Raw genomic sequence first — 20,968 nt, forward strand, 5'->3', positions numbered from 1 at the left:
ATCCTCCAACACAAACAAAGATAAGCAGAGTGGTTTCTAAGAATAGGGCTAGGGGAAAGGGACCTGTCAAGAGAGGGTAAGGGCCCTGGATCAGTCATAAAAAGGCAAGCTGTGCTTCAGTAACAGGCAACCAGAAAATCTCAGTGACTTTAGATATGTCTACCATAAGTTGGCCTGGGATCTTCTCAGCACCATCCTCACTCACTCTGGGACCCAGAAGGAAGGAGCAGCCATTATTTGGAATATGCAGCAGAGGAAAGAGAAAATGTGTCCGGCAGTGGCTCCTAAAACTTCTGCACAGAAGTGACTCATCTCACCTCCACTCACATTTCTTTGTCCAAAGCAGGTCACTCGGGTGCACCTAAGTTCGAAAGAATGGGAAAGCATAACCCTCCCCTGGCAATGGAACTGGAAACTAGTAAACAATAGATAATGCAATCCATCCCAGTGCCCAAGGAGAAGGGAAAAGGCCCTTCTGCTATGGAACCAGAGGATGCTCTTGAATTTAGTGAGGAAGGGCTGAAAGACCTAAAGGTCAGGGCTAGAGATGGGGGCTAGCATCCCACCCTTTCCTGCCCTGCTGATCTGAATTAAGTGAACAGAGTGACCAGATCATGAGCCTAAAGCTGTGTTCTTCCTCCACTCATTCTTCATTCATTCTACAGATATTTACTGAGCACATACTATGCACCAAGCATGATGTTAAATCCTGGAGAGAGATCAATCAACAAGACACATGGTCTCTGAACTCCAAGAAGTCATAGTCAGGAGACTTGTATCCTGAGAGCTCCTCATGGTTCACTGAAGCTGGGGGCAGCATGGTTGAGGGGAAAGAGCCCTGGAATTGGAGTTAGAGATCTGATACTGGTTCTAACTTAACTGTGTAACATTGGTCAAGTTCATTGTCCTCTGTAGGCTTCCCTTTCCCTGTCTGATTCAGGGATCTTGTCATTGCAAAGATGGGGCCTACTCTACCAGCTTAAATAAAACAGAGCAACAAGAAGGACAGAAAAGTATCTGACAGGAGCCAAGGCCCCACAACGGACTGGAAGTCAGGGGCTGAGGTTCCTCTCCAGCAGTCACTCACCTCTGCTTCTCTGCCCATCTGCAACCTTTTTCTCTCCTCGCATATTCATCCCCAACCATGGCTGCTCTAACATGGGACACCCAGTGCCCTCCTACCATCAAATACAGTATCTTTGAGCCCAGTGCTAACAAAGTTCAAACATAAAAAATACACTTGGCCTGGACTGAGTCATGTATCCACTGCTGTGCAACAGCTATGGCCAGGAGAGGAGTCATGTGTCCACTTAGTAAGGACTATGGGAGCGGCCTTTCTGAAAATGGTTATAGACTGTGTCTCTAAAGAGTAGACCTGGGGAGGAAACCACTGGTATCACCACTTCATGGAGCAGCCATGAAATAGTGACTATAATGGTCTGGTCATCATGTTTCTGCATTCAGTGAACCCAAAACTTCAGGGTAAGCAAACTCACTATAAAAGTGAGTTGCTGCACACCACATCAGCCTGCTTCCAGAATACAAGCTCCCATAACCCACTCCTTCCCCGCTTATTCAAATCCTTCTCCCCATCCAAAACATGGAGAATGGGGTATGAGCTGTAATCCCTGAGAATGTTATAAATGATTGATATCTTTTCAATCCTGTGAGGTCTTTTGGGTCCCAGGACCCAAGGTGGTGGTTGCCCCCCCTCCATAAATCTGGGGCTTAGCATTGCCATGTCACCATTCCTCCACGGCTGTGCCACCTCCACAGCCTGCCTAGAGCCTACATACCATTCTCAGCACCTGCTGAGCTCGCTTGGGTCTGAACCCCTGCTACAGGCACTAAGATCAAATGGCCCAGTCATTTCTCCTTTCAGTTTAAGAAGGTGTGACCTGCTGACATTTGTCAGTGAACCAGTTTTTCCATGCCTTCGTCCACCCTTGCCTACCATAGAGAGTGCTGGCTGTCCTCACTCAGTTCCATCCCTACCCCCTGACTCCTAGGAAGGTCAAGTAGTGGTTGAACTGATTTGTGGGCTTTGAAATGAGGACTCTGGAAAGGGTGGTAGAAAGTTAAAAAAAAAAAAAAAAAAAAAAGCACTTGTGCTGGGGAGGTCTTAGGTGGGTTTTGAAACAGGTTTGTATTCTCAGCTGTAGGGTGGGAGGGAAATAGAAGTTAGAGAAAAGTGAATGTGGAAGATGATTAGAGTCAACTGTGCTTCTCTTTCATAGTGTATGAGGGGCTCCATGGTAACTGGTGTCATTCTGAAATCATATGTTTGTGTTCTTGACCATGGCATTTCTTTCAGCCTGAACCACATGAGCCACCACTGGCATAAGCTCACGTCTTCCATCTCAAGCTGAAGTCCCTCCCTGAGAGTTGATCACTCCATTCCAGTTGGGACTGGAATATTTTTCCAGGCCAGACCACATCTGCAGCAAGATCCTTTGGAGTGGTCCCTCTGATTCAGTCCTGGTACTCAGTCAGAGCATGGCATGAGTTCAGGCAGCCTTCCCCCATCCCATCCCTGTGTTGAGGGCCCCTGGATTCCCTACAGAGCTCCTTCATTCAGCCAGCACCCATTCCAAAATGGCTGATTTCCCATAACCCAACCAGCAGATTCAATCCAAGCACCACTCAGTTCCCTCTGGATTTTAACAACACAAAAAAATTACTCAATCCATCTGACAAAATCTCTTAAACTGTGACATCTGAGAATACTGTATTTGCAGGATAGTCTATGGATTGGGATGAAGGTGGCAGAAAGTTTGGACATAGAGAATTGGTGGGAAAAGGGAGAAAGAAAAAGAAAGCTAAAGTGTCATGAGCTGCTGCCTTTGGATTTAGAACAGATGAATGAGGAATGTCTACACCTGGTACACACTCATCCAGGTGTGTCTAGACTGGAATCTAATAAGCTACCTGAGTATCCCATTCAGCCAAAAATTATTGCCCTAGAATACAAGAGCCAGTCTGCTAACCAAATATTTTAGAAGGAAGCTCCTCTTGTTTAGGTTTAACACATGCATTTCACAAAATCAGGTACTGCAGATTTGTTGCAAAGTCAGGGCCTGGGGACAGGACCACTCTTAAATTTAAAGGGCTTAAGCAAGAGAACAATGGCAGCCCATAGACCATAAGTCTAAATATTCAAGAGACAAAAATCAACTCCCTCATCAAAGTAAATAAGTTCTGTCCTCTTACCTTCAAGAATACACCTTATAATTATGTATATACATGTATATGTAAAGTAAGGTTTTATATATATACACACACACCCACACACCCATACATATTTGTGTATGTGTGTATGTATATATATATATATATCTTGCATATATCTGTCTTGCTTTATATACACATAAATAATTTTGCTATGTTTGTTTATATATAAATCTATGGCACACACACACACACATATATAGCTTTATATATATGCATATCTATAGAGAGAGCTTTATATATATACACACACACTTATATCTTGCTTTATAAAATCTGGCTATGATTTGTATAGGTCTGAAAGTCAGCAAAACATCAAAGAAGACTGATTTCAATTTTTATTGCACATATCTGGGTGTTCTGTTGACAATCCAGTGATGTTCAAATGAGTAATGAAATAAAAACATACATTATTTATAAATACTATATATATATTCCATAAAATATTTTTCCTGCTTTCTTTCCAGCAGAATCACTAATTGTGTTATAGTCATGTTTTATTTAACGTTATGTCAAATAAGGCCATTTTTTTTGTCATTATAATTCTTAGATACTTTTATTTTTTCAAAATTAATTCCAATTTGAACAAATTGCTCTGGTGAGACAGTATCTTAGTTTGCTTTTTGTTGCTCATAACACAATACCTGAAACTGCAGTTTATAATGAAGTAAAATTTCTTTCTTAGCTGGGAAGTCCAAGGTCAAGGGGCTACATCTGGTGAGAGTGTGTTCCCATGGCTCCACTAGGCATTACCCTGGTGGGGACTTTGTGGTGGCTCCAGCCCTGCAACAAGTCTCTGCCTGGGTCACCAGGCTTTCTATACCATCCTTTGAAATCTGGGTGGCCTCCACAGCTTCTGCTTTCTGTCATCCTATAGAATTAGCACCACATGGACCTGTACCTACTAGAGCTGCAGCACAAGCCACACCTGGGACCACTTGATCCAAGGCTGGGGTAGCCAAGGAGCACTGCATGGGGGTGAAGGGAGCAGAGCCCTGAGGTGACTCTGAGCAGCAAGGCCATCATGAGGACCTCAGGCTTGTCCCCTGAAACCATTCTGCCATCCTAGGCCTCTGAACCTATGATGGGAGGGGCAGCCTCAAAGATCTCTGAAATGGCCTTCAGGGTCTTTCTTCCATTGTCTTGAGGAATAGAACCTGGTTCATATGAATGTCTTTAGCAAAAGGTCAACAGGCTACATCCTTGGCTTCTTCTGAACATACTTTTTATTATTATCTCCCACATGGCCAGGCTGTACGTTTTTCCAATTTTTTCACTGTTTCCCTTTTCTCTGGCAGTTCACCATAAGAAGTTAGAAGTAATCATGAAGCAGCCTGAGCATTTTGCTGTTTAGAAATTTTTTCCGCCAGATATGCTCTTCTGTTACTCTTAAATTCCACCTTCCACAGCACCCTCTGGCATGGACACAGTTCAGCCAAGCTCTTTGCCAATTTACAACAAGGATGGCCTTTACTCCAGTTTCCAATACCTTGTTCATCACCTCCATGTGAAATCTCATTTGAATGGTCTTTACTGTCCATATTTCTACCAGTATTCTGGTCACAACCACTTAACAAATCTCCAAGGAGTTCCAAACTTTCCCTTATCTTCTTGTCTTTTAAGCCCTCACTATGATCTAGGCTTTTTCTAGCCTGCTCTTCCAAATTCTTCCAGCTTCTGAAAATGCTTACACATTTTCAGGTATCTGTTATCAGCAACACCCCACTTCTCAATACCATTTTTTTTTTTTTTTTGGTATTAGCTTGCTTTCTATTGCTGATAACAGAATACCTGAAACTGGGTAATTTATAAAGAAAAGGAATTTATGTTTTACATTTAAGGAAGCTGAGAAGTCCAAGGTAAAAAGGCCACATCTGGTGGGAGCCTTCTTCTTGTTGGGAACTCTTTGCAGAGTCCTGGGGTGGCACAGGGCGTCACATGGCAAAGGGACTCAAGCATGCTAATGTTCTAGCTCAGGATGCCCTTTCTCTTCTTACATTGCCACCAGCTCCCCCTCCATGATAACCCATGGATCCACTAACTCATTAATCTATTAATCCGTGAATGGATTAATCCATTCATGAGGGCAGAGCCCTTGTTGTTCAATCACCTGTTAAAGGCCCCACCTCTTAATGTATTCTACCACACTGGGGATTATATTTTAACATGAGTTTTGGAGGGGACAAACATTCAATCCATAGCAAACAGTAGCAACTGGGATTGTCAATAGTAGTAAAGCAATCCTTAGGTTCATAAAAGGACTATAAATTTTATACACATGTTCAAACAATGCAATGGGACTGTATACAATAAATAATTTTCTCAAAAAATATTGAATATGTGAATCTCATTACAAAATCTCTATCACTTATATTAAGCTTCTCACTGGCTCTGATAGCAATATCTATACTCATATGACAATAATGTTAAGAATTGGTATCACACTTCCCAGATGTTACATACACAGTACATACACACACATATATACACACACACACAAATTTAAGAAAAGGATGAATTTTGGTTATTATTGCTACATGATCTTCAGCCACCATGTACAGTGTTTGCGGTTTTGTGAATACTGCAGCAAGTCATGAGTTTCATCAGAACCACACATTGCAACCAAATAAGCAAGAATTGGATCGTTCTCTTTATGCAGAAATCAATTGTTCTCAAGCTATCTGACAGGGCGAATTCGACAAGTTAATTAATTTCTCTTTTTGCTTACGGAAAGGCTTCTGCAGCTCATACCCTCCCAATCTTCCAGAGCACTGTGGGCCTCTGAGGTTGCAGCCTCTCAGCACACACCTGCCTGGAATGCCAACACAGCTGCCTTTGGTTTGGAGGACATGGGGCAAGAGTTGGGTGGGAAAGGGGTGTTTCTTGGGGCTAAAAGTGTCAGTCACAGAACAGATGTTTAAGGTTGCAAGTTGTTCTGAGAAAATGCTGAACTGTGGATCCTGAGAGCAGAATACAGAAGAGTGTTTTGATACATTTACTTATGTATACTCCTGTTATCTATAAAACATGGGGCTCAGGAAAAGAAGTCTAAGAGCTGTATTTGTTGGGGGGTCAGCTGAGAGCTATGTGCCCCAACCTCCTGTTTGGACTTAAATTGAAGTAAGGAGCTGGTCCAAAGATCTTGTGAATTTCTCAGTCATCATCAAGGCCATTAAGTGCAAAATGAACAGTGGGGAGCAGGCAGAAAGAGCAGAACTCTAACGTCCAGCCAGGGAGGGAAGCTGGTCTCGAACTCCCGGCCTCAAGCAATCCTTCCCCCTCTCAGCCTCTCAAAGTGTTGGGATTACAGGTGTGAGTCACCATGCCTGCCCTGGGAAACTTCTGCCTTTTGTCCAGCAGGAGAATCTGCTAGTAACCAGGAGGAAGTCCCAAGTAAGAAAGTGTCTTCACTTTGTCCCTTGTTAGAATAGGGACGGTAGTACAATGACAGCAAAGAGAATCTTCCAGAATCTCACTCCTCGTTCTCCTCCTGGGGCTGAGGAAAAGGAAGAGAAGGGCAGAAAGGATTCTAGTCATGATAAGAATCAGGAAACTCCCTGGGCGTTCTCCCTCTAGAGCCCAACATTAGTGTCCTCTTCTTCCTTCACTAGTATCAGGACCTCTGAAGAGATTGGACTGAGGTGGCCAGAAGCCAAGGAATGCTGGCAGCCACCAAAGCTGGAAGAGGCAAGGGAATGGATTCTCCTCAAAACCTCTGTGTGGAGTGTGACCCTGCTGTCACCTTGGTTTCTGCCCAGTGAAACCTATTTCCAACTTATCTCGTCCAGAACTATAAGACCCTACGTCTGTGTTGTGTTAAAGCCACTCAGTTCCTGCTGTGTTACAACAGCAAGAGAAAACCAATACAGCATCTTCCGCTGGAGATTGTTCCTTCCTGTTCTGTTTGTCTTTCTGGGCCTCTCTTTGGGCTGTCACTTTACCTTGAAGATTTCTCTTTACCTTCTTTAAGAGGTTCTCTAAGTGTTTAGTAACTTTCCTACCTCAGAGTCTCTGCTGGCAGGGGCAGGAAGTGCCCTTCCCAGCCCAGGTGGGAGCTCAGAAATATCTCCTGGGTCCAGATGCTAGAAGGTAAGCCCTGGCTCTTGTGAGTGTAGGTCCCACTTGTGCAGGTGGCAGGACAGTGGAAGGACAGAGGGATCCTTTCAGAAGCCCACCTTGGCTTGCTGTCAAAAAAATGAGTTTGAGCTCTGACATCTGAAACAGGTCCCCGCCCTAGTGTGTATATGGGAACTTATTTCTGAACTCTTAATCCTAAAGCCGCAGGCCCAACCACTTTCTGGTGATAAGGAGCATCTGATAGATAATTCCATAAAGACACCTGAGCTGCACTTGCCATCTGAGGGCCTGGTGTTTGGAAAGTCCTGCAGGTGACTCTGTCAGCAGCTGTCTCAGAGCCAAGGCTGGCATTGAATAGGTCAGTGGTCAGCAGTCCAAAGGCTCTGGGGAGACATTGATGACCTGTGGTCAGGTGCCCTGGCTGGCTGAAGGCCATGCCACTTATCCTGTTGGTCCATTTGAAGGTTGTCTTGTTCATTGATCAAGCCTGTTCAGATCATGCTGATAGAGTATTGGGGTGTGATGTTCAACTACAGGGAAAATGGGAAGCAGAGCTGCCGGCTGGGTATACTGACCATGCACACATGTGCTTAGCAAGATTGGAGCAAATGTTCCTGGTCATGATGCCCACTCCCTTCCCCACCCTGCTTATCATCCATCACCATGTTGAGGGGGTCACCCTGCACATCACAGGGGCCCTCTCTGCCCTCCTCGTGCACCTAACTTGCCTGTGAAGGCTCAGCTCCTGCAACATCTCCTCTGTAAATATCCTCTGATGCCTTCTTCACCCAGTGGGTCACCTCTTCCTTTGGTCCCCTCTGTATCCTGCGTGTTTATGTTTGCACACTCTTACATCACATTAGATCTAGTATTTCTTCATTACATGACTGCCTCCCTGTTCTCCTGCAAACTCCTTAAAGGCCAAGAACTAATTTCCCTTTAGTATGTCCCAAACAGAGCACAGTGTTTGGTAGATTTTGTTACCCAATGAAGGGTGTTAAATGATCAACTAAAGCATTCAGTCTCCAGTGATATCCATTCAAATGTATCATTCATCTCTAAGAGCAGGTTTCTGCTTAGCATAAGCCTATGAGCTTAGTGACATCCCAAAGAGAGACTCAGAAAGATAAACCAAACCAGGAAGGAAACATCTCCAGTGAATGATGCTGTATTCGTTTCCTGTTGCTATTGTAACACATCATGAACTGAGAGGCTTTAACACAACACAGACGTAGGGTCTTATGGCTCTAGACGTCAGAAATTGGAAATGGGTTTCACTGGGCTGAAACCAAGGTAACAGCAGGGTCGTGCTCCACACAGAAGTTTTGAAGAGAATCCATTTGCTTGCCTCTTACAGCTTTTTGGTGGCTGCCAGCATTCCTTGGCTTGTTGCCACCTCACCCTGATCTCTTCTTCACATTGTCGTCTCCTTTTCTGTAGTCAAATGTCCCCCTGCCTTCCTCTGCCCTCTCATAAGGACACTTTTGATGACATTGACCTGACCTGAATAATCCAGAATAATCCCGTCATCTCAAAAATCTTTAACTTAATTCCATCAGCAACGTCCTTTTTGTTATACAAGGCAACATTCTCACTGTCTATAGGGAACTATTCTTTTTTTTTTTTTTTTTTTTGAGATGGAGTCTCGCTCTGTTGCCCAGGCTGGAGTGCAGTGGTGCGATCTTGGCTCACTGCAAGCTCTGCCTCCCAGGTTCACACCATTCTCCTGCCTCAGCCTCCTGAGTAGCTGGGACCACAGGTGTCCGCCACCATGCCTGGCTAACTTTTTTTGTACTTTTAATAGAGACGGGGTTTCACCATGTTGGCCAGGATGGTCTCGATCTCCTGATCTCGTGATCCGCCCGCCTCGGCCTCCCGAAGTGCTGGGATTACAGGCGTGAGCCACCGCGCCAGCCTATAGGGAACTGTTCTTTAACACATATACTAAACTCATCAACTCATTTATTTGATAATTGAAGTTTGGGCATATACTCTGCCTTAGGTGCTAGAGTTATTCTGAGAAGGAACAATAGCATGAATTAGATGTAGTCTTCACCTTTCAGAGTTTGCAGTTTAGCCAGGGAGAGAGATGCATAAACAATTAGCTGCTCCCAGGAGCAGGAAGCCCCCAGGAGCTCAGGGGTGACCTCTGAGCTGCCGGGCCTGCTTAGAGCTAGGAGGCCTTAGGATATGTCCAGAGCTTTATGGGAGTGTCTGTGTGACATCCGGAGCCCAGATGCTGGGAACCTTCTCACAATGAATATGCACAACCCCTCTCACCAGAAGAACCGCCACCTGCCAACTCGGATGGACTCTCCACCCCTCCCCCCACCATCATCCCTGATGTTTTAGGAGCAGAATCTGAAGATGGGCTGAGAAGAGCTGATTCTCAAAGGTGAGAGAAGAGGGGAGGGACATGCAAGGGAGAGATTCAGACAACCTACCCCACAGAGAACAGGGATAGAGAGGTGGTGCAGGGAGGCTGGGGTGGAGGAAGGGAATCAGTACCCCTTCCCACCCATCTTTTTATTTTTTGTTTTTAAAATTGATTTTTAGAGCAGTTTTAGGTGCATATAAACATGGAGCAGAAAGTATAGAGTGTTCCTATGTACGCTGTCTTCCGGCAGCTGCAGTTTCCCCTGTTAATAACAACAGGCATTAGTGTGATATATCTGTTACAATTGATGAGCCAATATTGATACATTGTTACTGTTAAAGTGACCTAAATATGGCCTGAGAAGGACTCTGTACTTCTATATTTGAGACCTCGTGGATGAACTGTAACCTAATTTAGGAGTATGCACCTGTAACAATAGCTGAGTCTTGGCCAATCCCAGTAGCCACACTTCAAACCACTCATACACCGCCAAGTGTTCAAACCGTGTTCAAATAAGGCAAAGGCTGAGCTGTAACCAATCCAGTTGTTTCTGTACCTCACTTCTGATTTCCGTACGTCACTTCCCTTTTTTTGTGTATGAATCTTCCTCCACCACACGGCTGCACTGGAGTGTCTCTGAAGCTGCTGTGATTCTAGGGGCTGCCCCATTCACGAATCGTTCATTGCTCAATTAAACTCCTTTAAATTTAATTCAGCTGAAGTTTTTCTTTTCACATTACTAACTAAAGTCCATCGTTTACATTAGGGTTCATTCTTTGTGTTATACAATTCTATGGGTTTTGACAAATGTGTGATGACGTGTGTCCACTACTACAGTATCATACAAGATAGTTTCACTGGCCAAAAAGACCCCCACCCCCAAGCTTCACCCCTTCTTCCCTCCTTTTCTTCCCCCAATCCATGGCAACCACTGATTTCCTTACTGTCTCCATAGTTTTGCCTTTTCCAGAATGTCATATAGCTGGAATCATACGGTATGTAGCTTTTGTAGATGGATTTCTTTCACTTAGCAATACATATTTAGGATTCTCCATGTCTTTTTATGGCTTGACAACCAATTTCTTTATATCACTGAATAATATTCCATTGTCTGGATGTACCACAGTGTATTCATTCACCTATTAAAGGACATTTTGATTGCTTCCATTGTTTCCAGTTCTTTGGCAATTATGAATAACATTGCTATAAACATTTGTGTGCAGGTTTTTGTGTGGATGTATGTTTTTAACTTGTTTGGGGAAATACCTAGGAGCTTGATTGCTGGATCATATGGTAAGAATATGTTTGATTCCATAAGGAACTGCCAAACTTTCTTCCAAAGTGGCTGCAACATTGTGTATTCCCACCAGCAATGAATGGGAGTTTCTGTTGCTCCACCTCCTCACCAGCGTCTGGTGATGTCAGTGTTTTGGATTTTAGCCATTGTCAGAGGTGTATGTGGCATCTCACTCTTGTTGTAAGTTGCAGTTCCTTAATGACATTGATGTGGAGCATCTTTTTGTATACTTATCTGCCATCTATGTAGACCCATACCATGGATATTATTCACTGATAAAAGGAAATGGTCTATCCAGTCCCCAAAAGACATGAAAGAGTCATAAATACATATATCTTTTCTTTGGTGAGATGTCTGTTAAGATCATTGGCCCATTTTTTAATTGGGTTGCTTATGTTGCTAGTATTGAATTTTAAGAGTTCTTTGTATATTTTGGATATAATTCCTTTTTCAGATATGTGCTTTGTAAATGTTTTCTTCCAGTCTGTGGCTTGTCTTTTCATTCTTCTAACCACCCCACCTTTTGACTTCTTTTTTGCTAATGAAAGTGTTCAGAGTGTAGAGTATGGGAATGATTGAGGTGGAGAGAAAGGGGTTAGAAGAAGTGGTGCTAAGGTTATAAATTAGATTCACTTTAATTTCCTCTGAGAGGTATGGAGGAAAAAGTGAAACTCTTTTTTATCTTAATTTTAATATTTTTTTTAATTTCTGTTTGAAAGGGCCGACTCTCAGAGGGCCACCAGCTGAGTCTACTCTTGGAAAAGTGACCCTACTCTGTGTATGTGTTCCTGGGTCAGTCTCTACCCAGACTGCGACCTTCTAGAGGGCAGGGACTTGCCTTGCTCTTCACTCCTTCCCAGTGCCTGCTCTGTCAGGTGGTGCTTAGAAGACAAATGTGGGATGTTAACAGAAGGACATCTTTAACAAGAGTAAAACCAAAGTATAATCTTCCCCACCCCCACCCCACCCCTCACCCCCACCCCCGGCTTCCCTAAGCTGGGCTGAGGAAAGCTCCAAAGCCTAGCATTCCCTCGGAGCCTCCCCGCTGCCTCTCAGCACGCCCGGTCTGCCCCCTAAGTCTACCAGTTCTACAGGACAGTTCATTCTTTGCTGTTGCAGCTCCCCTGACCCTCCATCAGCTGGAGTAATTGTTTCTTAATTGGACTCTAAGTCATTCTATGCAGGGAGCAGGGGAAACTAGAATTAAATGAAATCGGGATCTGAATCCAAAGGAAAGAAAAATTAAACCAAAACGTTATACAGAAGAGTTGAAAAACAGAATGGATGAAAGCGTGAGGGATGGAGACATATCCGTGTTTATATACATTGGTATGTTAGGAAAATCAATGGATTTGGAATTCAAAATTCTAGTCGCAATAAAAAAAATTATGTCCTTGAAAAAATTACTGTCTCAGACCTCAAATTCAGCATCGGTAAAAAGGGAAGACTGGTCACTTAATTTCCAAAGACCTTTCTCCATCTTATCTCTTCAGAAACAGCAGCAGTTTCTGTTTATTCTAGAAGGTGGCTGCATCATTTAAAAAGAAACCAAAATACTTTGTTTTTCTGACTTTCCCTGAACAATTCCTGGCAGTGCCACTAGATGGCGGAATGAGACCACAGTGGTGCCGTGTCAGGGCGGCTGCAGATCTGTATGCAACCAAGGCAGCAGCAAGCTATGAGCCGTCTCCCGCAGGCATCTGATTAATAATAGGGCTGTAATTATCTTTACACAATCCCGACTGCAGCCCAGTTGTAGCCTAGCTGTTAAATTAAACTGAACAAATAAATATGCCAGGCAACTCAGCCTCCCCACCCGTCCCTACCCTGGGTGGCTTCCAAGCTTATTAACATATCAAAACACAAACTCAACCCTCCCATCTCCCTTCATTTTCATAACAAAAGGGGCCCCTTTCATCTCCCAGCAACCCAATCTGTATTTAAATAGCTCTGTGAAGACTGATAACATTATTACTTTATTTCCCTGAGTCTTGCCTGGGGATCTCTCCAATGTGTTTCCCCAGGAAACTGGATGGATGTGTTTTATTAGGAAGATGAATCACCCCCTTCTCCCCATCCCCAGCTGCCTTAAGCTTCTGGTTGGGTGTAAGTAGGAAGGAAAACATACAGGAAGCTTTCCATGAAGACTCCAGAAATCACAGATCAGCCCTGCTGTGTCCCTAGCCCAATCAGACAATGGGTGATGTCTCAATGATCTTAGATCAAAACAAAACAAACAAAGCATTATAAACAGAAAAACATACTCTGACATCCGGGTGCACTCCCCATAGGGTGCAGGTCACGGGCACTGTTCGGAGTTATTAACTGTAGGGCCTTGGGCACTAAGTCCTGTTATTAAATGTAGGGCCCTCGGCACTAAGTCATCTTGGAGTTAGTAACCACTGGGCCCTAGGCACTAAGTTATTTTTGGAGCGTAAAGGTTCCTAGCGAGCATCTCACCCCAGGCTCCAGGGCCTACTGAGTGCACTGAATTTATTTTGCACAATATCGTGCACATGAGCTCATCTGAGAAGAGCATCCACTCTTCATCAGTCTCCCAAACCTCAGGAACCACCGTTTGCCCCTCAGTTCCTTGCCATCTGTTCATTTAAGGATGAGGAACCAAAGTCCAGGAAAGAGGAAGGGGTTGCCCAAGGTCCTGGATAGTCTTCTGCAGAGTGGGACAAGGGCTCTCTGGGTCTTCTGACTCCACCACATCTTCTCACTCCTCACCTGACCTCCTTGAACCTCAGTTTCTCCCTCAGGGACTCTGCACACCCACACATCACAACAACCTTCCCTACACCTAGCGGAGTGGCTGGCACAGAATAGATATGCAATGGACAGGAGTAGAGGAAGGAAGTGAGGAACTGCATGAAAAACTGGAAAGTGGATATTTAGATCAAAGAGGGAGGCTGGTCCCCACAGCTGGTCCCTAACTGAGGTCCCGCCTGGCAGAAGATGGCATGGGGGGAGGCTCAGGCACTCCTGAGGCTCACTGACAGCACAGCCTTGGAGTTGGCAGCATGGGACATTTCAAGGCACACAAAGTTGGGCCCCCCAATCCTGTACCTGCCAATAACCCTCTTTCTCCAATCCACACTGGCTTTGGACGGACTTAGAAATAGAACAGGCCTGAGCATGACAGAGACCAAATTGGAGAGCAGGCAGGGCTGACGGTGAAGTGGGTGTTGACTGGAGGCTGTGTCAGGCCAGGGCAAGCTGTAAGGGAGGCAGTCGTCCTCTCCTCCCATAAGTAACAGTCTGGTGGGCATGACAAGCCCACCAAGTGACAGCTCTGAGGTGTGGGAGGGAGCCGTGGAGAGGGCGGTCCAGATGGGGACAGCCAGCTCAGGATCTGTGCATGAAGCTGGTGCTAAGGTTGGGACCACTAAGAAGCTCCCCTTCAATAGTGAGATCCATGTGAGAGACCCCCAGGCCCACAGGAGTAGAGGAGAGGAACAGGGGCTGGACTGGTGAAAGCGCCCCTCCAACACGGTCCAAGGAGCCCCCACCTGCACTCTTAGACAGCACTCCTGTGCTCCACAGAGAGAACGCCTCGCCGCTCTCCTCCCAGTAGAGGAAGTGAGTCCTACCAAGCAAAGATGGGGTCTTGGAGTTGCGGGAGCAGCTGGAGAAGGAGAGGGGTCTTGTTTCTCTGGGGTAGGGGGGAAGGGAGGGAAAGGGTCCTGAAGCATGCATGACAGAAAGGCCTCCAGGAGGGAGAATCACACACCACCCTTCCTGCCAGAGCTCCAGAGGAGGCTGCGCTCTTGCACCCCAACCCAGTTCTCTCCTAGGTGGTGCTGCTTCACCTTCCTGCTCCCCTGCCCAGGAGGGAAAGGAAGAAAGGAGAGCAGGAGCCAGCTTGCTCTCCTCTCACCTCTGGAGGGGCAGCCAAGGGTTCTTAGGCTGTGCCAAGGGCCCCCTGAGCCCAGGGCCATGCTGCAGACACGTGTCCTGTGTTCCCCTTGAAAAGAAGGCTGGGGAGATGTTTCCGTGGACTGTTGTCCCATGGGACTTCAGTTCCTTCCCATTTGAGCTCCTGCGTGGCTCTTGCATGCATGCGTTCCACAAATAATAATTAAAAGTCTATTGTGTACAGAGTATTACACTAATCACTTAAGAGGCACACGAAGGAAGAAAGGACATTATGAAGCCTTATATATTTATCATCCTTGAGTTCTAGAGCCGTAAGGCAGCTCAGAGATCATGAGGGCTGCTTCTATTCTCATGTGGCCCAGAAGGTGGGAGGTGGAAGGAATCCCCAGGCCACCACCGTGCCATCTCATTTTGTAGACAGGGAGACAGAGACCAGGAGGGGCAGTATCCTGCCACTTCCACCCTACCCATGATGAGTTAGTGAATTGGGGTCTGGGTTTCTGTTTTTTCTTTCCTATCAGGAAGCCCTGCTTTTAAATAATGCACCTTTATTTCTCAGGACTTCTTTCTCCCGAATGCCCTGTGAGGTAGGACTGTACTGTGTCTCCTCTTGCAGAGGCTAAATCTGAGGCCAAAGGAGTTTCCATAAACTGCTCTGGATGCAGGCCAAGCCCCTGCACTGAAGGATGGAAGAGGTGAAAGGACCAGAGTTTGGGGTTCAAGATTCCAGAGCTCCAGACCTGGGAGGTGGCAGTTTGCATGGGAGAAGCCCAAGAGTGCTCAGGGAAAGCTGCAGGGAATCAGGGAAGCAGGCACCAAGAGGTGGGTGCTAAGGAGGCAGGTGGCTAGGAGGGCAAGAGATGAGAAGAACTGCCCAGAGAGTGTAGCCGGCAGAAGGGTGGGCTCTGCAGTTAGATTGAGTGGGCTCAAAGCTCAACTCTATTACATTCAAGGTGTGCGTTCTCTAGCAAGTCGCTTAACCTTCACAAGCCTTGACTTCCTCATCTCTGAAATGGAAATGATACTGGTACCTTCCACTTGAGGTTGTTGAGGGCCACCTGAGAATGCAGAATGTCTAGCTCATGTTACACACTGAATTAGCACTGGCTTCTTTCACTAAAACCAAAGTGACCTGAAGATGCAGGGATGATGTCAGGGGATGGAGTTGAGGTGAGGCCCGCCTGTCAGAGGCAGGCATCAGAGACCACAGGGGAGTGTCCTGAGGACCCTGCAGACCTGGGGAAGAAGGGGAGGGAGGTTTAGTCCAGGCTTTGCCTCTGTCTTGGCCTGTAGCCTTGGAGAAGTCACTCCCTCTCTGGACTTGCAAATCTCACATTCTGTGGAGTCCATAGGGAGAAAAATGGAAGTTGGGGAGAATCTGAGGGAGAGGTGGCATGACCTGACAGCAGCAGTGGGAAGCAAGAGTAGCATGATCTTCATCTCAACAGGAGGTAAAAGAAGCAAAGCATAAACAACGGATCTCCAGGTCCAGGTAAAGTGTGGGAAGGATGGCCAGGCACAATGGAGTACACCTGCCATCCCAGCACTTTGAGAGGCTGAGGCTGGCAGATCACTTGAGCTCTGGAGTTCAAGACCAGCCTGGGCAAGTGATGAAACCCCATCTCTACCAAAAATACAAAAATTAGCTGGGCGTGGTGGTGCATGCCTGTAGTCCCAGCTACTTGGGGGACTGAGGTGGGAGGATCACCTAAGCCCACAAGGTCAAAGCTGCAATGAGCCATGATCATGCCACTGCACTCCAGCCTGGATCACAGAGCTAGACCATCTCAAAAAAAAAAAAGACAGCTGGATGGGAGCAAGGTTTTGTGAGAGCAGAGAGTTCATCATAGTAGAACTTTATACCTGTAAGACAATCTACAAAGTACATTCACAATCACAGATTCATGTGACCTACAGAAGGACCCTATAAGACAGGCTGAACAGGGATTATGTTACCCGTTTCACAGAGGAGAACATCGTTGTCAAGTCTGTATCTTGTGTCTTTATTTTCATTCATCTCAAAGTCTTCTTCTAATTCCCCTTGTGATTTCTTTTCTCATTCATTCATTTTTCAGTAGAGTATTGCTTACTTTCTACATATTTGTGAAACTGCCAAATTTCTTTCTGTTATTAATTTCTAATTTCATCCCATTGTAATCAGTGAATATATTTTGTGTAATAGGAACCTTTTTAAATTTCTCAAGGCTTGTCTCAAGGCCTAATATATGGTCTATCATGGAGAATGTTCCACGAGAAAACATTGAGAAAAATGTATATTCTGCTGTAATCGAGTACTTGGTAGAGATCTATTAGGACTGATTTATGTATAGTGTTGTTCAAGTCTTTTATTTCTTTGTTAATCTTCCCTTGAGTTCTATCCATTATTAAAAGTGTGGTATTAAAGCCTCTAACCATTATTGTTCAGCTGTCTATTTCTCCCTTCAATTTGGTCAGACTTTGCTTCATAAATTGCAGGTCTCTGTCATTAGGTATATGAGTATAAAAACTATATATACACATATATACACACACACATATGTATATCTACATATATGTAGATATACATACATATACACATATACACACATATATACACATATATACATATACATATACATATCTGTATCTACAGATATATATATATGTATCTACATATATGTATATATGTATATACATATGTATATATGTATCTACATATATGTATATACATATGTATATACGTATCTACATATGTATATATGTATCTACATATATGTATATATGTATCTACATATGTATATATGTATCTACATATATGTATATATGTATCTACATATGTATATATGTATCTACATATGTATATATGTATATATGTATGTACATGTGTATATATGTATATATGTATGTACATATGTATATATGTATATCTACATATATGTATATGTACATAAGTATGTATATCTACATATATAGGTAGATACATATATGTAGATATACATATATGTGTATATATGTGTACACGTGTATACATATATGTGTGTATATGTGTACATGTATATACATACATGTATATATACATATGTGTATATGTATTTAAAGCTAAGAAAAGAAAGGAAGACATGTATACATTTATAGAATTTGTTATATTTACCTTTAATTTATCATTTCTGTTTGTCTTCATTTTCTCTTTTTCATTTTCATTGATTTGGTTTTCAACTCCAGAATTTCCACTTGTTTCTGTGAATTCAAATCACCATCTGTTATCATTTCTTTACTCCAATACGATTTTGCTCCTGTCTACCTTTTTTGTGTGGTTATTGTTTTTTTTTGTTTTTTGTTTTTTGTTTTTGAGACGGAGTCTCGCTTTGTCACCCAGGCTGGAGTGCAGTGGCGCAATCTCTGCTCACTGCAAGCTCCGCCTCCCAGGTTCACGCCATTCTCCTGCCTCAGCCTCCCGAGTAGCTGGGACTATAGGCGCCCGCCACCACGCCCAGCTAATTTTTTGTATTTTTAGTAGAGACGGGGTTTCACCGTGTTAGCCAGGATGGTCTCGATCTCTTGACCTCGTGATCCGCCTGCCTCGGCCTCCCAAAGTGCTGGGATTACAGGCGTGAGCCACCGCGCCCGGCCGGTTATTGTTAAATATATTATATTTCTGTGTATTACAGGTGCAACAATGCAATTATATACATATTGTTTTATACAATTTGTTTTTAAATCAGTTAAGAGAAGAAAGAAGAAACGTGCATTTATACTTTATTTTATAATTATAGAGTTACCTTTGCTTGTGCTCTTTGTTTTTATCATGTGGATTCAAATTTCCATCTAGGCTTATTTACTTTCAACATGAAGCACTTCCTTTAGTATTTTCCATAAGGTAAGTTCAGCAATGAATTCTCTCAATTTTTATTTATCAGAAAATGCCTTTATTTTACCTTCATTTTTGAAGGATAGTTTTTCTGGGCATTAGATTCTCAGTTAAAAGATTTTTTTTTTCTTTTTTCTGCACTTTGAGTATGTCATCCCACTGCTTTCTGACTTACATTGTTTCTGGTAAGAATTCAACGGTTAATCTTATTGGGCTTCCCTTTTATGTGATGAGTCATTTTTCTCTTTCTGCTTTTAAGATTTTTGTTTTTTTGACTTTGGCTTTCAGCATTTTTACTGTATCTGGGTGTGGAGCTCTTTGCATTTATCCTACTTGGAGTTTGTAGAGATTCTTGGATATGTAAATTGATTTTTTTTTCAGTACATTTGGGGTTTTTCAGCCATTATTTCTTGTGATATTTTTCTGCTCCTATCTCTTTTTACATTTTGACCTCCCCCAACCCAGAGAGAATTCTGCAGCACACAGCATTTGGACTTAAACCACATCAGCTGTTTCCTGGGTCTTCAGCCTGGTGACCTTTGGACTTGAACTGTAGTATCAGCTCTCCTCTGGGTCTTCAGCCTGCTGGCCCTTTCATCAGGCTGAACTGGGGGTGGGAGGGGAAAGATAGGGAGCAAGTTGTGGCTCAAGTGCCAAAGGCCCTCATGTTATTACCATATTTTAGTAGATTTTTGTGAAATTTATTTTGGTACACTTAAATGTATCCCACATTTCTCTGAGGCTCTGCTGATTTTTCTTTATTTTATTTTCTCTCTGTTCTTTGGATTGAATAATCTCTGTTGATCTATCCTCAAATTTAGTGATTCTTTTTTCTGCCCATTCAAATCTACTGCTGAGCCTTGCTAATAATTTTTCATGTTCGTTGATTTGGTTTTCAACTCCAGAATTTCCACTCGTTTCTTTTTTTATAATTTCTGCCAGTTTTTGGATATATTCCATTTGATGAGCTATTTCTTTACTTATTTAAGCACGCTTTCCTCTGGTTATTTGAACGTATGTATAATGTCTACTTTGATGTCTTTGTCAAATCTGACATCTGGTTCCCTTCACAGGCAGTTTTGCTGCCTGCTTTTTTTCTCGTATATGGGTCACACATTTTTGTTTCTTTATATATCATAATTTTGTGTTGAAAAATGGATGCTTTAGGTAATACATTATAGCAATTCTGGATACTGATTTCCCTCCCACAACTCCAGCTCTTGTGTTTCTTGTTTTATTATTTATTTGTTTTGTGACTTGGCTGGGATATTTTAGCTAAGTCTATTCCCCATGCAGTGTTAAGCCTTTGGTGTTGCTTGCTCCTCAGTGCTCACCTAGGATAGCAGTAGTTTTAGCAGAGCTCTCTTTGGATGCTTGTTTACTAATCTGTCTGTTAAACTATAAACTATCTTCCTGATTTGGTATTACACCCAGTCTTTAACTTCCATTAATTACTAGATGCTTGTTTTGCTGTTTTCAACAACACCTTAAGACATAAATTGCTCAGCAGTTTGGTCCATTTAAATTGGAAAAGGGGTAGTTTTTGAGACCAGTCTTTGAGGTTTGCTCTGACCCTAGCAGGGTGTTTCTTAGCAGTCTGTTTCTCTGGTTCTTTCTAGTGAACTAACTAGACTCATTGCTCTTAATAAGAGGAATTATTTTTTCTGAATACACCCTTAAGCTTGAACTTCCCCATGTTCTGTTTCAAACAAAGTCAGTTCCTTTAAGGGGAGCTTTGGCAGTCTCTCTCCTTAGAGATTGCCTAGGCAAAATCTCTGAGCCATTACTCTGGGCACTGGGCAGAGTGCTAGCCTCTGATAAGCTTGTTTCTTCCAGCATGTCCTACGAAAGATCTGGAGTCAGGGTAATTTAGGGCTCCAGTATTCACAGCCTGTTGTACTTGGGGCAAAGACTGTCCTATAGGCAGAGACAGGGGGAAGGGAGAGAGAGAGATTAATTTTAAATAATTGGATTACATGAGTATGGAGGCTGGCAATTCCAAAATCTGCAGGGTGGACCAGCAGTCTGGAGATGCAGAAGAGAACTGATGCTATAGTTCAAGTCCAAAGGCCATCAGACTGAATCCCAGGAAAGAGCTCATGTTGTGATTGAAATCCAAATGCTGTCTGTTGCAGAATTCTCTCTGGCTTAGGGAAAATCAGGAGATCAATCATGTGTCCTATTTAGGCCGTAACTGGTCAGAGGAGGCTCACCTGTATTATGGAGGGAAATCTGTTTTACCCAAACTCTATCAATTTAA

The 20,968-nt window shown here is 43.6% G+C and overlaps 1 protein-coding gene across 1 annotated transcript in view; it reads left to right on the forward strand.

Moving 5' to 3' along the window:
- ASIC2 (acid sensing ion channel subunit 2) overlaps positions 1–20,968 on the forward strand; it is a 1,138,845-nt gene that overhangs the window by 386,843 nt on the left and 731,034 nt on the right. The gene's annotated exons all lie outside the window — the stretch shown is intronic.

Source organism: Gorilla gorilla, chromosome 4 (genome assembly GCF_029281585.2).
Source record: "Gorilla gorilla gorilla isolate KB3781 chromosome 4, NHGRI_mGorGor1-v2.1_pri, whole genome shotgun sequence".
In the NCBI taxonomy this organism is placed as follows: Eukaryota; Metazoa; Chordata; class Mammalia; order Primates; family Hominidae; genus Gorilla; species Gorilla gorilla.